The 15,783-nt window shown below is 39.7% G+C and overlaps 1 protein-coding gene across 4 annotated transcripts in view; it reads left to right on the forward strand.

Moving 5' to 3' along the window:
* The window catches only part of RBMS3 (RNA binding motif single stranded interacting protein 3), a 596,100-nt gene that overhangs the window by 138,209 nt on the left and 442,108 nt on the right, over positions 1–15,783 (forward strand). The gene's annotated exons all lie outside the window — the stretch shown is intronic.

The following is a 15,783-nucleotide window of genomic DNA, read 5'->3' on the forward strand; positions in this document are numbered from 1 at the left end:
CAGGCCTTGGCCTTATTGTTACCAAGACGTGCCAGTGCCAAGGCATTTAACAAATAGCTCAGGCCATTCCTGAGAGGCAAGGAAAGAGGCCACTCATTCTTAATTTTGTGTCTTCTCTCCTTTCCCTAATGAAAGGATGCTCCTTGGTAAGGTTTCTGTTCCTAATTGCTAGGGCTGTTAGTTGTTCCACAGATCAGACAGCAGGAGTAGTTCCAGAAACATAACTTTGCCCTTAAATGACCTTGAATTCACTGGAGTAACTAGAATACACTATAACTCCCATCCAAGGAAAAAAAAATCAAACGAAACCAAAACCAAACCTATCAGAGTAGTTATGCACTTGCTTTTATATATATACAGATACATATATATGTAAGTGATCACATTTGAATTATCAGCTTTTGTAGAAGTTGCAGTCACGGTTTTTCTAGCTGCATTGCACCTAGATGCTTTTCATTTGGAGACAGCAGGTCTCTTCTGCTTATGTCCTTAATTTTGTCATATTGCCTCCTCCTTTTTATGTTAGCAGTTGCTATTTTTTGGTATTCTAACAGTCTTAGGCTATTTTGTAGCAGTCTGATTCATTAAGGTATTGGCATTTCTAGTTATTTGAAAACAGTAACACAAAGCAAGGAATGTTATAGAGATTTAAGGGAAACAATAGTTACTTTACAAATAATGAACTCTAGTTCCTAGGTTATCATCAAGAGTATCTTCAGCTATACTTTCATATTATTAAACACTTGGCTTTATGGCAAATGTATTCCTGATGGAGTGAGTTTTCAAACACAAACACTGTTTTGCCTGTAAATAATCCATATAGAAATTACCGCATTTGCATAGCGTGGATATATTAAGTTTTTGCATGGATATATTAAGTTAAATTAATATATCCATTTTGCATGGATATATTAAGTTAAATTAAAAAAACAAAGTTCCTATAATGACCTATCCCAAGTAAGAGATGTCTACCTTGGAACGCAGGTAGTTGTATTTTTGCAAAATCATAGGTGGTAGGTGCAGACTATAGATATAGACTTAAAAATTTTATTTGTATAATTTACTTTTTCCTGATACCTTATGCTTCATCTAAGCCACAGAGGGTCAACAACTGCAAAGATATATGTTGGAGGAAATCATTCTTGTTGAAAAGGAAGTGACTGAATCAGAATACACAAACAAAACTGGGAGTACTATGGTGGTCTAACCTTGACACAGTTTGTGTTTGCTGCCTAGTCCCAGGGTCCATGGTGCGTTGCACTTGCATCCCACCTGATGTAGACCTGCTGTGAGCAGCAGTTTTTTTATCTGGTATTTCTGGATGTCTGTAGCAGAGGCTGCCAGAGCACAAACAACCTCCCTGAAGCAGTAAAGGAGTAGTTTGCACCACAAATGGTGAAATACCACCCTAGCTAGCAGATTTGGCAGATCTGCATTGGATCTAGGACTGCCCTTCCTATAGAAATTTATTTGTGAACTGTATAGTTATGCTCTGTGTGTGTGTGGAGACGAGTAACTTCCAGATGTACATATGAGTCTGTGATTTACAGTAGGGTCCATGTGAATAATTACAACTGTTGTGTGTGCACACAGATTTTTAGGGATGTTTCCAAGAATTTTGAACAAAAAGGATACAGAGCCAGTACATATTTCAAAGATATCATCATCTATATGTGTGTTTCTCCTTGCTTCTTACAGCTGGAGTTCCTATAAATGGGAATAATCCCAGTCTGAGAAAGAAAATGAGAAAAAGTGCAAATAATGCATACTCTTTTTTTATTGTAATGGTCTGCACATGCCAAATTTAAATGTGTACACAGATGCCACTGAAACTGAGATGGATCCAAACCCATCTCATGCCTTTAGCCTAGAAAACACTTTTTCATTTCCCAAGAGAATATGTAATTCCTCACTGAATACAAGAGATTGTACCTTAAAAATTATTTCAAGTGATTATATTTATAGGCTGTTTATGAGGCTCATTACCATGTACATGAGCACATAAATGAAATTAGCCTCACAAGAGGCATTTATCCAAGGACACACAGGATGTCTGCTGCAGAGCCAGGAACCAGAAGATATCTTCCAAGTTTAGTCCAATATCTTAACCGCAATGCTATTTTTGCCTACTTGTGTCCCACCGTACTCCATTAACGACCAGAACTCTTCACTTGGAGACCTCTGCTCTGTCTTTCCAAAGATCACACGTGGCTTGTGTGTTCTTCCCCTATATATTAAGACAAGATATTAAGACAAGTCTCAACAAGAATATGCGCTTGTGTCACCAGTCAAGATTGCTAGTTCTAAATGACTGAAGGAAATAGCAAAAGAAAACACAAGACATATGTAAAGTAAGACATTACAGATCTTTTTTAAAAGAATGTCTTATGCTTCTGCTATAAAGAAATATCCTATTCAGAGAAATCCATTACCCAATTTAGTACGGAGAGGATAATCTACTGTGGATGTTAATCCTTTGGAGTCTATTTTAGCTCTCTGTTTCTTAAAATTATTGCTTCATTCTCCAATAATTTTACAATTCAGTATCATTAATTTTATATATAGAAAAGGATTGATGGAACTACTTATTGTTAAGGTTTCCTATCCTTTCTCATGAGAAATCTTTCTTTTCAGTTGCTGTAAGAGTAGGATTAAGTTTACTGAGGAAGAAGATTGAGATTAGCATGCTGGTCTGAGGCTTGGAACAGTACCTGCCTGCTAAGGCTCAGCAGGTCTCTCTGCTGCCAGGATATCCCTGAGGTTTGCTGCTGCAGTTTGGTGGGCTGATCCCATAGAGGAGGACAGGAAGGCCTTGTTCCTACTATTTGTGGCTGAGGCCTGTTTGAGAAGGAGCTGCAGGTTTTAATGTTGTGGACAAGACAGCAGGGATGGCTTATCTGAAGCTCCTAGTCTACATATGAGTTGGGACCAATAAGTGTGTATCTCCTGGCAGAAGCCTGGGCTTTGAGCAGAACTGTGCCATATGATACACAGTATTCTGAAAATGTAGGCCCTTCCTTAAAAGAAGGAAACCAAAACTCATTGCTGACTTTTTAGTTAATTTTGTATGTGCTTCAGTTGCCGACCTGTTAACTGAAGATGAACATAGTTCTCTGTCTCCTCAGGTATTAGGAAGATAAATTTACATGTGTTATAAAGCATGCTATCACTGTAGTGAAAAAAAACCACCTCCTTGAGAGTCTATGCAAGCATTAATAATTCTGTCTTCAGAGCAGAGTTTGAATGCTGTACAGGAAATATGGTATGGCATTAAAAGGTGATGAGAAAATAAAATATGAAATATTTTGTCATACAGTTAGCAGTGCCCATCCAACACTGAGAACAAGGCAAGGAGCCCTCCCATTAGAATTCAATGTGATTCTGCAGATTTTATTCTAATGAAGAAACTCAAGGGTGTAGTTAAGGTGGAAAAAGCAGTCTGAATTCTAGTGCTCCAGAAATTTTAGCTGTTCACTTCACAACTTGTCTTTTCATATACTTTCTTTTGTGTTATATAAAGCAACTAAGGTGGGAATTTAGAAGCTCCATCAGGCTAATATAGAAATCCTAGTATCATATTCCAGAAATCCCAGGCTTGGTATGACACATCTTCCTCGGCCAAAAGGTGCTGGTATTCGTGCTGGCAGTCATGCAACAACCGCCAGTGCTAAGCAGGAGGCCAGAGCAGGGGACTGAGCACTGAAGGTGTTCCAGAGCCACGTACAAGCAGAGCCATGGGAGTTCCTAGGGCAGCTGGAGCAAGTGGCAGAGTTTTTAATACCTAGGTCAGGAAATGATTGTGATGTTTAGGGGGGAGTTCTACTGTACCGGGTCAAACTGCACTCAGATAGTCGTGTGGGATCAAAGTGTGCCACAGCACACTGTCATCTACTGGCCTGCTTGGATCATGGGTTAGTTACATGTGTATAAGTGTTTGTATATAGGGAGCCATCCATCATCTCAGTTCATAGGCGGTCCTTTTTAATGCAGCAAATTAAAATTTAGTGTATCTGTTTTCATTCATCTTTGTAGGAGTTATACAACATGACTTTTTTTCTTTTTTTGCCTTGCTGGTTAATGCTGTTACAAGACTAGTTCTTGAGTTAGGCGTTACTGTGTTTCCTTCATACAAGGAGGCAGCAGCTAAATTATTGCATAAAATCAGAGATATAAATATGGTGAAGTTCATATACTGCTCTTTGTGATGCTGAAGAACAAGTGAATGATTTGTTGTGATAGTGAGAGCATGGGATCTCTGTCACCTTTTTCTTATAGCCAAGAACTTAATAATAGAAAAGACCAATTCAGAGAGGCGTGCAGAGAGGGCCTTTCATTTGCCCTATCATTCTTCACTACGATTTCCTCCTACTTGATCTCTCACTTTACACCTAAGACATGTTTCTCTTGCTGTTTGAAGAGTGCTGAGTAGAGATTGGCTCTTATCTAATATTATTTAGTGTTAACTCCCTTTCTCCACTCAGACTGCAATGACTACTTCAGGGTCATGCAGCTGGAAATGAGAATGTGTGCTCCACAGGTAGTCAGCTCACTGAGCTGGTCCCCCAAAGTGTCTGCTCTTTACTACAAACAGTTTTTTTCTTTTATTGCAAATAGAAATCTCAGCTACCAAGAGAACCACCTGCATATAAGCATGCAGGTAGTGTAGCGATGATTGCTGTATGGTACACATTAGGATTCCAGTCTGAATGATGCAGATGTTTAGGGACTTGCAGTGACTTTAAGGTGACCCAGAGTTGCTAGAGTGCCAAGGAGTTGGGACAGTCCTAAAGAGCCTTTATTAATACTACAATACTTTGGAAACAAGAGCTAAGACCTTGTTAAGAACTGACATTTGCAGCTAAAATATGTAATGCCTGAAAAAATGCAAAAGCAACTCTTATTAATATTGGCTTTTCTTAACAGTAAACTTGAAATATTTTGATAATCTGTAAGCATGCAATGTCTCTTTATAATTAAACATTATGCCTAGTATTGTGTCCAGTACCAGGTCCAGCAGTGAAGGACCGCACATACAACTAAAGTTTATCAGTGCAGTGTCAGATGTGAAGGAATCAAGAAAATGGTTGATGCCATACTCTTGGCCACAACCCTACTGAATAAAATAAAGTATTTAATTGTGCCCTAAAGCCTTGTTAACTTGAGTTTCGTTGTCAGACCAATGGGAGAAGCAAACTGCAGAATCAAGAAATTTTGACAAAACGAAGACAAACCAAGCCCAAGAGTTTGTAGCGTGGTCCCAGCTGGTGAGATAGGAATTATGAATGTGCAGAGAGGCAACAACCAAATGCATCCCTCACTATCTCTCTCCTGGCTGTTGCTCAGTGAGATAATCACTTACCTCTTCTCATACTCAGTATGAAAATTTGTTTGAGAGAGATCAAGGAAATATGAAGACTGCAGATGGTGTCGGGAGATTGTTATATATCATTACACAGGCAAAAACAATGTTAAAAAAGCATTAAGGTTGCAAAGTCAAGTGTTCAAAAGGTATAAAATTACAGAGTAATGGTTGTCTACACAGTTGTAATGGGCCTCTCTGTGAACACTCGTTATCTTTTTATTGTTCATTATAATTATCCCATTACTCATTAACCTTAAATGTGGGATCATATGGAATTTTCCCTCTTGTTCTTTTAATTTAATTTACATGTGAAAAAGGTTTTAGCTTTAAAAAAACCAACAAACTGAAAACCTGAAAATCCCATCCCATGGCATATTGACAAATGGATTGTCAGCAAGGTTGAAATCTTTCTATTTATCACAGAGACATGAAGAGTCTGGTAACATTAGATTTTAATAGTCTATGTGGACCAGTGCTAGAAGGGGGTGGATTGCCTTGCAGCTGGGTGTAGATGATTTTTGTTGACAACAGAGGAGTAGTCAACGCCAGGAATTTGGAGGTTACAGCCAGGATGCAGAGGGAAAAGGGCTGTCCTCTTCTTTCCTCATACATATTTCTGTGCCCTTCTGTTCTCCCCCATTTTGGTTCCTCTCATGTCCTGCCTAGTCCCCCGAATCAATTTGGCACTTCTAAACTGCCTGGTTGCCATCACTGTTGCTTTTTCGTTCTTAATTTTAGCTGATTCTTAATCTTATATCACATTTTGCACAGGTATTTCCAGCTTCCCGTTTGAGTCTTCTCCACTTTAGACTGTAATGCTTACTCACCCTGGGCTCCTTTTACAACAGCAGTGCCTTGATGTATTGTCTTCACCTCGACCTGTAACCAAGGCATATCCCCCCTTTTACTCCTCAGTTTCCCTTTGTGCCATCTTCTCCACAGCTCGTCATCTCAGTGAGTGGTGGGCAACACCCCAACAGCACAGCAGTATCTTATTGCAAAGAAAATGCAGTACCCCACTACTTGACTTATGTGTCATTATCTCGTGTCATACCTGCGATCCTTGGCTCCTGCTCTGTGCAGCTGCAGTTCCTGTGCACACACTTCCTTACAGTGGAGGAAGGGATTTCCTTAAAGAGAGAGGGTCTTGCTGTTCCTTGTCTTTCTGCAGAGGTCTGTGGAAGCTGGGAGGGAAGCAGGTATAGGAACTCCAGGGAGGTATTTGCTGAGGATGCAGGGACTGTGTGTTTTCAAATGTTTCTCATGTGGCCAGACCTGGGAAGTTTTCACAAGAAAGGTAGAAGGTGCATCCCTAGCAGAATGAGTCACCCATTTGGCCAAATTTCAGGTCCCTCTTCCACATGTTGTAAGAAACCTTGCTTTCCCTCAGGCTCCTTCCAACCATTATCCAAGGAGAAGCAGCTGGATAAGCTTGGACATTTTTGTCTGCATTTGAATCCACTTTATTCCAACACAAGAAAAAAACCCCAAATCTTTCTTGAGAAACACAAAAAGGACAAATGGTTTTACTGAAATTTCTCACCATGAATTTGAAGGGAGAATGTAATCTACAGCATGGAAATATTCAACTCAACAGTAGAGATCTGACAAACCAATAGTTCACTCAAATGTCTGATAACATGGGAAATGTCAAGCCCCATAGTGACAGAACACTACTAGCCCTTCTGATAAAACAGCGAAATAAGGTGACTAGCACAAAGAAATATCTATTGCTGAAATACAACTTCCGAATTAAATGAAATTAAGTTATCGTTAAGTTTGTTTTTTTTTTTTTTTCTACAAGCTCCTCACAATACTGAAACATCCAACTTTGCTTGGTGGGAATGTACCAAATGGCCAAAGTGCAAACTATGTGCAAGCTGAATTTGTGTCAGTATTTCAGCTGAAAAACTATATCAAAAGACTAATATTTAACTCCTACTCACTTTAAGTGTTTTCTGTTTGTAATTCTTAACCTGCTGCCTGTGAGTTGAGAAATCTTTGGCAAACACTGTTTTTATGTTTGTAAGCTGATATATATTTTGCTGCTGTAGGATCCTAAAAAGACAAGCATGTTCATGTGTTCATGTCAAGGGTATACAACTTACAACTTGCAATTGTGAGCAGAAGGCAAGCTGTGTACATATATACTTAACAGAAACATCTTTAAAACCCTTTATTGAAAAGCAGTCTGTAAGAGGTGAGTTTGATTGGATCCTCAGTTTATGAGACCAAATTCTTCCTCTGTTAAAGAATTTAATATCTTCACCTTCTACTATGTTTTTAACTCCCTAACTCTGTCCACATCCCTGCTGAGTCACCTCAGCTGACGTTAATTTAGATGTTTATGGCAGAGAGTGCTTTCTCTTCCCATCGAGCAGGATGGATTTCCAAGTTAAAAAGAATAACTCTTCCCCCCCCTCAAATATTTTTGTTCTACATTCAAAGAACTGCAGCATAAGTAATAAAGTGGAGCCTAAAGCATCTGTGACTGAGGAATCGGGGCAACAAAAAAAAAGATGGAGAAAAGATTGAGAAAAAGAAAGTATTTGTGCTGGGAAGACAGGGGGTTAGGTGGAGACAAGAATGAAGAGGAGACAAAATGGATGAAGGATTACAGAGTAAAAACGATTTGGGAATAGGATGTTGGGAGAGGTGAATAGGGTAGAACAATAGGAAAGAGCGTTTGTTGAATGTGAATAGAAATCATTATAAAGTTTCCTCCATCTCCTAATAAAAATACAGTAGCCTTGAGTCCTTGTGCTTTATTAAAAACTCCAGCTGGAATACATAAAAGAAGGCAGGCAAATTATTCTCAAACCAGATAACTTTTAGATGAAGGAGAATGTAGAGATTTGATGAGATTTTTTGAAGGCAAAAGATATTTGACAAAAAAGACTGAAGAAAAGATGCACCAAGGAGGGAAGGAAGGAAAAGGGAAAAAAAAAATGGTAGAGGAAAAAAAGAGGGAAGATTTGACCTGTAATTAGCATTTGTCTGTTTGCAGGAAATAAATGATCTCTTACCCAAAGAATTTTTCTGGTACAGGAAAGTGTCAGTCCTAACTCACTTTTTGTTAGATGTCACCCTCCCTTTTGTTCTGGCAAGTGGACGAGTACAGGATTAGGAGGTTAAACATTTCTACACTGTGCTCTGTTCAGACTGGGTTTGGTACTGTTTAATGGACAATGAGCTATACTGCAGTTGACAAAACAGAGATTTCCTGAACCAAATATATTCAGTTCAATACATTTTCTTTGGTTATGATGGACAGTAATCTAGTGTGACATAAGGTTTGATTTTGCATGGCAGGTTGCATTGGTTCTGTGGTAAATGGAAACTGTCCATTACAAAAAAATGCCATTATTCCTATAAAAGAGTGAACTGATTTGAAAAATGGAGAATTGGTTCAAGTCTGCAGCTTACCTGCATGTGGAACTTTTTATCCAGCTCTCAGTACTGTACTTCTCCATTTGCTATGCATTTTCTCCCTATCTGGGTGAGGCAGAATTTGAGAGCCAGAAATTCCCCCTCTGTTGGGAACCATCACGCATAGTCTTTTGATTCTATGTTTAGTGGACACTTATAATTTTTCTTGTAATGCTTTCAGGGAAGCTTTACATGTTGATAAGAAGGCACTAGAGGTCATAGTACATGTTTTTATGTTCTTTCCACTTGAGTTCCCATTTATGTTTAAGTGAGAAGGAGAAGAATAGCATTTTGTTATGCCTGAAGATTACAGATTCTCGTAACCTGTGATCTTTATTTATAAAATACTTTGGACTGAATAGATTCTGAATTACTGTAGGGCTTACTGGGGCAAGCTAAATTGCAGATTGCTTTTCCCAGTCATCAATTTCAATTAAAAATGAACAACTGATGAACACATTCCCTAGAGAATGATTTCAATAATGGTATTTCATTTGTATAATTCCTAAATAATATTTTCCTACATGGGTAAAGAAAGAAGATAATTTTTGCTTAAGGTGTTTTTGAAAATGTGTTAGAGACATTTTTTAGACTTTGATTTTTTTTTTTCAGGGGGACCAAGAAGGAAAATTTTTATTGCAGTTGAAAGGCAGAATTTTCATGGAAAAATTAAATTAAAAAATCAAATTCGAACTAAACTGATAAAAAAGGGTCATATTTTGAGATTTCATCAAAACAATAAAATTTGCAGTAATTGTAATGAAAAATTATTTTTACAAACACTTTTGAATGAAGTTTTGGACTAAATTGCTAGGGTAATGCCATAATTGTAATGCATTTTAGAAGGGGGTCTATTAGGAGATGAAACAGAAATTATTAGCAAAGGCTCCTTCAGGACTTATTTACAGGCAGCATTAGATAAAGTATTATTTAGTGGGCAAAGAAGCCTGCCAGACATGAAAGAGACAAGAAGAAATGTGTCTTGGCATGCTGGGGAATATATAAGTATAGAGAAAGCAGAATGTATTATATTTGATAGTGATGGAATGTTGCCTGAGATGACCCTCCATTCCTGCCTATTGTTAACTTTTTCCCATGCTAAAGAAATGCCACAGCCTGTGAACTCGCTAATAGCAGCTGTCTGGACAGTGGAAGAAGAAGCTGTTTACATACATTATTAGAGGTTTCTGATGAGTTGTTCTGGTATTCTACCAAAATTGAGGTTCCCCTGTGGCACTGTAAAAACATAGAGATTGTTCTCACCATAAAGAGTTCCAGTCAACGCTTGTGAGGCAGAGACAGAAGGGAGGGAGCAGGACAAGTGGTTTGTCCAAGGTTATGGTGTAGGTCAGGGGCAATACCAGTAGGAAAACTGGACCCAGAAGTCTAGTTTTTCTGGGTTTATGTAAATAGGGGCATTTACCAGCGTAATCACTCCCCGGTAAGAATGCCCACATGTAGCATTACGTGGATGTAACTCTAGCTGTCGAGGATGCTGGTGTAATCACATTAGTAAACTTTCCCAGGCAGATGAGTCCCTGCTCTTGGGCTCTAAGCATGAAAGCCCAGTTGCAAGGAGACCTTCTGCCAAGAAGCGTTGTTGGAAGTTTAGCAAGAGGAAGGAAAGAAAAAGCAAAACAAAACAGCCCTCACTTCAATTAGAGGAAAAGATAATTCCTTTCAAGTTGAGAGGCTCGACTCCTGCTGGCCTTTGTTCTTAAGCTTACCCTTGCTGTAATTTCGTGGAGTAACTTGAATAATGCCAGTTTGTTCTGTGATTACCCTCAGCTGGAGCACAAAATTAATATCTCACTAAGTAATTCAGTACATGATGGGTGAACATTTAGTTAAACATGGCCATGCCCTAAAAAGCTAGGATTTTCCATGTTTGCTGGAACTCTCTCAGTGACAATTAATTGACTGTGTTCATGTGTGTTTATGAGCCTCAGTAAACAGGCAGCATATTTACGTCTCCCCATTACCTTGAGAAATAAACTTCCTTAAGAAAAAAAATCTCATGTTCCCTGATTACAATCTGATTTTAAGTAAACAGAGGGGTGGAGAAAGTGACTAGTAAGCAGGACTTTGGGGGGGAAAGGTGGGAGGTGAAGAATTTTCTCCCCCTGAATCATACCACATCTAATGCTGGTAGTATTAAGTTAATGGGAGAAATGGCCTTGGCTAGTCCTCCTACTGTTTGGGGGTTTGTTTGCCCTTTTTATCCTGAGAGTTCAGACTCGAGACCAGATGTAATATTTACAGACTTGTGATGTGGAGTTGCTATAGAAAATATCACCTTTGAAAGGCATGTTTTCTAACTCGTGCACAGTCCTGGTATTTTCTGAAAGCCCTAAACTGTTGACGTGTGATCCTATGATATGCTACAGCTGTCCTGTGTCTCTCTCCTGTTTCGTCACATTGCATTTCTCTGCCATAGCCCTATTTTCTCTCCCCATGAATCTCCTCCAAAACTGAAAGTCTTATTCCCCATTGGTCATATTTGCTTTAGCTTTTACCCTGCCATGAGGGTTTGTAAGGCGAGAGGAACCCACCGTTCTTTGTGACAACTGGGGCATTGCCATTGACTGGTCATGTTACTTAATCCTTTCCCGAATCACAAGATTAATTAACCCTTGCAAAGGGTTCTGAGATGCAAAGTAGACAGAACTCTAAGGTAATGTTATTTACTTCGGTTTTATCCATTAACATCTGCTGAAAGAGGACATTAATGCATAATTTCACTCTATCTGTTCAACTGACTGCTAGTTTCATTTGCTTGTGCATCTGAGGGATTGTATCAGATGGAAAACACAAACAATTTAGTATCAGTGAATGTTCACTCTTGTTCACTTTTTTTCCTAAAATTTTTCACTCTGCTGCTGTCTGAAGACTTCCTTTAGGATTGGGTCTTTTACATTATGTAAAAGTAGACCAATGGAAATACCCGAGCCATAGTATTAAAATCGAAGATAATAAAGGGCAAAAAAATGAAATATGATGGTAGCTGGGAAGCCTTTGCTGTTTTCCCAAATCTTATAAATTTACTCTTTCAGATTTACTTTATGCCATCTGCAGCTCTGCCTAATTCTAGGCTTTGTGGTGTTACGATGGTTACTGCTGAAGGTTGGAGACCAAACCTGTCTGTTTTTTCATGCAGGCAGAGGAGGTGTGCATGTGTGGGGAAAACCACCTTCAGTGGTGTTTGTTCTCTCGTGAGAGACAGACATCTGAAAATGGTGTCACTCCCCAACTCAGAGAGATTCTGTCAATCCCAGACACTTAATGCTGTCATTGTTAAGCTAAGTATCCCTGTGTCTTTTTCCCACACCCCCTCCATAGTTATCATGTGCTTTACTGATGGTTACACTGAGATGCACTTCTTAGAAATTCAGTTAGCTATCCTTAGGTAAATCAGCTTGATAAATGAACTGTTAAATAGCAAAATTCTGTGTTCATCAATACAGTTTTAAGGTAGCTGAACTGAAGGTGCTGACAGATCTAGAAATAAAATCAGTACTCTTCTTGTAACCCATTGTAAACAAGCTGTCAAGTATCACTATGGTCTCCTTTGAAATAGCTTTAATGAGTAAATAGAATAAAATTAGAGAGACAAGGTTAAAAACATAAGCCCAAGGTAATAGTTGTTATTTTTTTCTTTAACATAATATATTGCTTTAAGTGGTGGTGTCTGTATTTCCTTAGTCATGACTTCAACAATTTTGACATAATTTTGTCAGAAGTTAAAGTGGATTATTGCTTTTCAAGAGCAAGGAGATAGAAAATGTTTGAATTGCTACCTGATTCTGATATTTATAATTTTAGAAGGTTTTAATAGGATACGTAAAAAGCTTATTAAAAAAAAAAGTGTAAGTAGAATTGTATGTTAGCAAATAAAAGCCCCTGAACTACATTTTTTCACTAAATGTCTGCTTTTTTCTTTTAACTCACTTTTTGTGAATGAAAAAATCTGCATTTTATGAACGGCAAAAATACATCCAAACATATGTAATTTCTGTACTTCAGGCTGTCATGAGAAGGATTCTTTTTTTTTTCTTTTTTTTTTTTGTGTCAGTTAACTCCAGGTTTCTTATGCACAGCTTTGGTTGTTGCTGAGTTAATATCCTTTGGTGCCTGCCTTCAAATGTTCTTGGCTGTCTGGTTTACAGATGATGTGTTACCATTTATTTTGTTTCATTTCTAAACTTCCCACTGAAGAGATTGTTATTGCTCACCTGGCTTGTGAATCTCCCCTCAGGTCAGCGATACCAGTCATGCCAGTGCCTTTGCAAATGCACTGGGACATGGCTTACTCCCGGGTTCTCAGGAGTGGACCTGGCTGGGGCTTGATAACGAGCCTTCCATAGGAAGGAAAAAAAAGTTGTGAAGTTTTCTCACTGTTGCTCACTGGGATCGAACAGCTTGTCTTTTCTTTTGAGGAACATTTATACTTAACACTTGGTAGGCAAACTGCTATTTCAGTTTGTAAGTGGATTCAGTTATTCAAATGCACAGGCCAGAAAATGAAGGGGATTCTATTTAAACAGTGTGCTCCGGAGTCACAGATGATCTTTTTGATGTCTGTATTTTGCAAATGGAAATTTTCCATTTTCCAGCACTAGCATTTTTTCAGAGGCTGTATGCTATCTGAATCTGCTTTTGTGGCTGTTCATTTGCATTTTTGCTATGCTATATTGCCTCCTGTCTTCTCCCCTTGGCCCCCCACTCCTTTATATTGAATTCCTATTTTTGCTGCCTCCACTCTATCTTGCATCTCTGAAGACTGAATCATGCAAGATGCTGAGCACTCAGAGCAAACAGCAGAGGCTGCTCAGCACCTGGTCAGGATTACAGGTGAAAAGTGAAATCCAAACCGTCTTCATATTTAAGATTTTTGCTGAGAGAGAGCAGGAGAAGGGTGGAGCTGTTACCCACACAGATAATAGTCTGCTGCCTTCTGTAGTTCTTCACCTTTTCTTAGCTGTGAGAACTACTGGAGCTACTGGCCAGTTCATCTGATGGGAGAGTGTGTGGAAATTTTGGGTTGAAATTTTATGGCATCATTTGAAATACTCACAGTCGTCAGATGATATAGCCAAATCAGTCCTTCCTGGTCAGAATGCACAGTTTTCTACTTCCTTAGTATTTATCTTTTATTTCACCCTGTACACATAGGTTCTATCTTCTCCCAGCGGTTACATCCACTTCTACAAGCAAACCGCTTAGCAAGAAAAACTGTGTTAATATCCTGAGGGAAAATTGAGAAGGTGAGGAGAGAAGCACAACAACTTAATTCTGGCAGTTGAAAGAACAATCTGAAAGTTGTCTCAGCTCAAAGTATCATGTATGGTCAAGTAATCATCATTCACTTCTGCAGATACCAATGCTCAAACAGTCTATTTCACCCTCAGGGAAAGTGTGTGTGGGGAGGGGTGGGGGTGGAGAAGAAAGCGTAAGCAAGAGTATCACTGGAGTATCCTGCACTACGACCAGAGGCAGCATATTTAAAGCTGAGCAGTGATATAAACCGTGGGGTTGGGAGGCGGGGATTGCAGGCTTCTCCTCCCATTTCTATCTTTTTTCTTAATTCACTTCTCAGAAGAGAAGATGAATGAATAAGAGGGACCCTCAGAAGAGGAACCACATGGTCCTGGCTGGCTTAGAATTCATTAGGAAATGAAAATACTCAATAGTTTACCCAACCAGACTTTTTTTGAATCTGTTTCAGCAGGTTTGGAAGCTGGGGTGATGGTAGTGCTCCACAGAGCTCATCTGGGTGTGCAAGAACCTGGTTAATGCCTGTACAGCGCTCTGGGAACAGAGCACTTGTTTTGCAAAGTTTTTCTCCTGCAACAGGGGCCAAATACCTGTGCAAGCACAGCACCAGTACGGCACAGGACTGGTACCTAACTACCAATGATTATTAATGCCTGGTGATGAAAGCACAGTGTATAGGCAGTATTTTGAGCATGTGTATGGCTTCCCGTACTGATCATTTCCTTCAGCTGCTTTCTTTTGCTCGTGGACTAACTGGCTATGGGACAGTTATAGGAACCCATAACAAAACCCTCTGCTTATGAGAACAGCAAACTGCCAGAGTAAAGCGTGATATTTCCATGTTCCTGTCATGTGCAAGCACGTGCCCACAAACCAAAACACAGCTGGCAAGTCTAATTTTAGCTCTATCAGCCTTGAGAAGTGTCCCTTTAAAGAAATCCTTTTTATAATTTTTTTTAAAGCAATTTGGTTGATAATACAGCAGCTGACAATCCTGCTGCAATACTATGGGTGATTTAAATAAAAAACAAAAAGAAACTGCTGCCCCACGTTTTTTTCCCCCAAAACTTATAAATAGGCAAAGCCACTGTAGAAAGGCCCAGGAATCTGATGACATGTTAAAGAAATAAGTTATTTTAAAAAAGGAGAAACGCTGGGATTTGTGTGCAAGAGGAAACATTTTGTTATTCATGCACTTTTCCTCTGGTGATTTATAGTCCTGTTGCAAGACAGACTCTTCCTTCGAGCCTTTTGGAGGATAAATATTTGGGATCGCAGTGCTGACACAGGTCCTGCACGCCTGGGATCTGTGGCAGGTGTGAGGCTCCCGGCCGGGCGCGGGGGCCACACCTGGCCCTCACCTGGGCTCGGCGGCAGCGGCTGCGGGCTGGGGAGCCCGGCCCTTCTAGGGGGAGACGGAGCCGCGGGTAACTTTCGTGGCACCGCGGTATTTTCACACGTCTCGGTGAAGGCACCCGCACGCCAGACCGGGCGAGTTTCCTCTTTACCCTCTTCCTCCATTTTGTTCCAACTTTAAATAAACCAAGTCTTATATAAGCGGTCTAACAAAGTATGTATTTAATATGTCTGGCCCGGGGTCGCCTCTCCGCGAAGTGCCGGACGACGGCACTGAGTAGTTTTCTGAAGGGGGAGGACGACGACTTCCCTGCTCGGCGACCGGGCTCCGTGACCTTCCCCCCCCCCCCCCCCCCCCCCCC

Source organism: Corapipo altera, unplaced genomic scaffold, assembly GCF_003945725.1.
Source record: "Corapipo altera isolate COAL_440 unplaced genomic scaffold, ASM394572v1 44, whole genome shotgun sequence".
Classification (NCBI taxonomy): Eukaryota; Metazoa; Chordata; class Aves; order Passeriformes; family Pipridae; genus Corapipo; species Corapipo altera.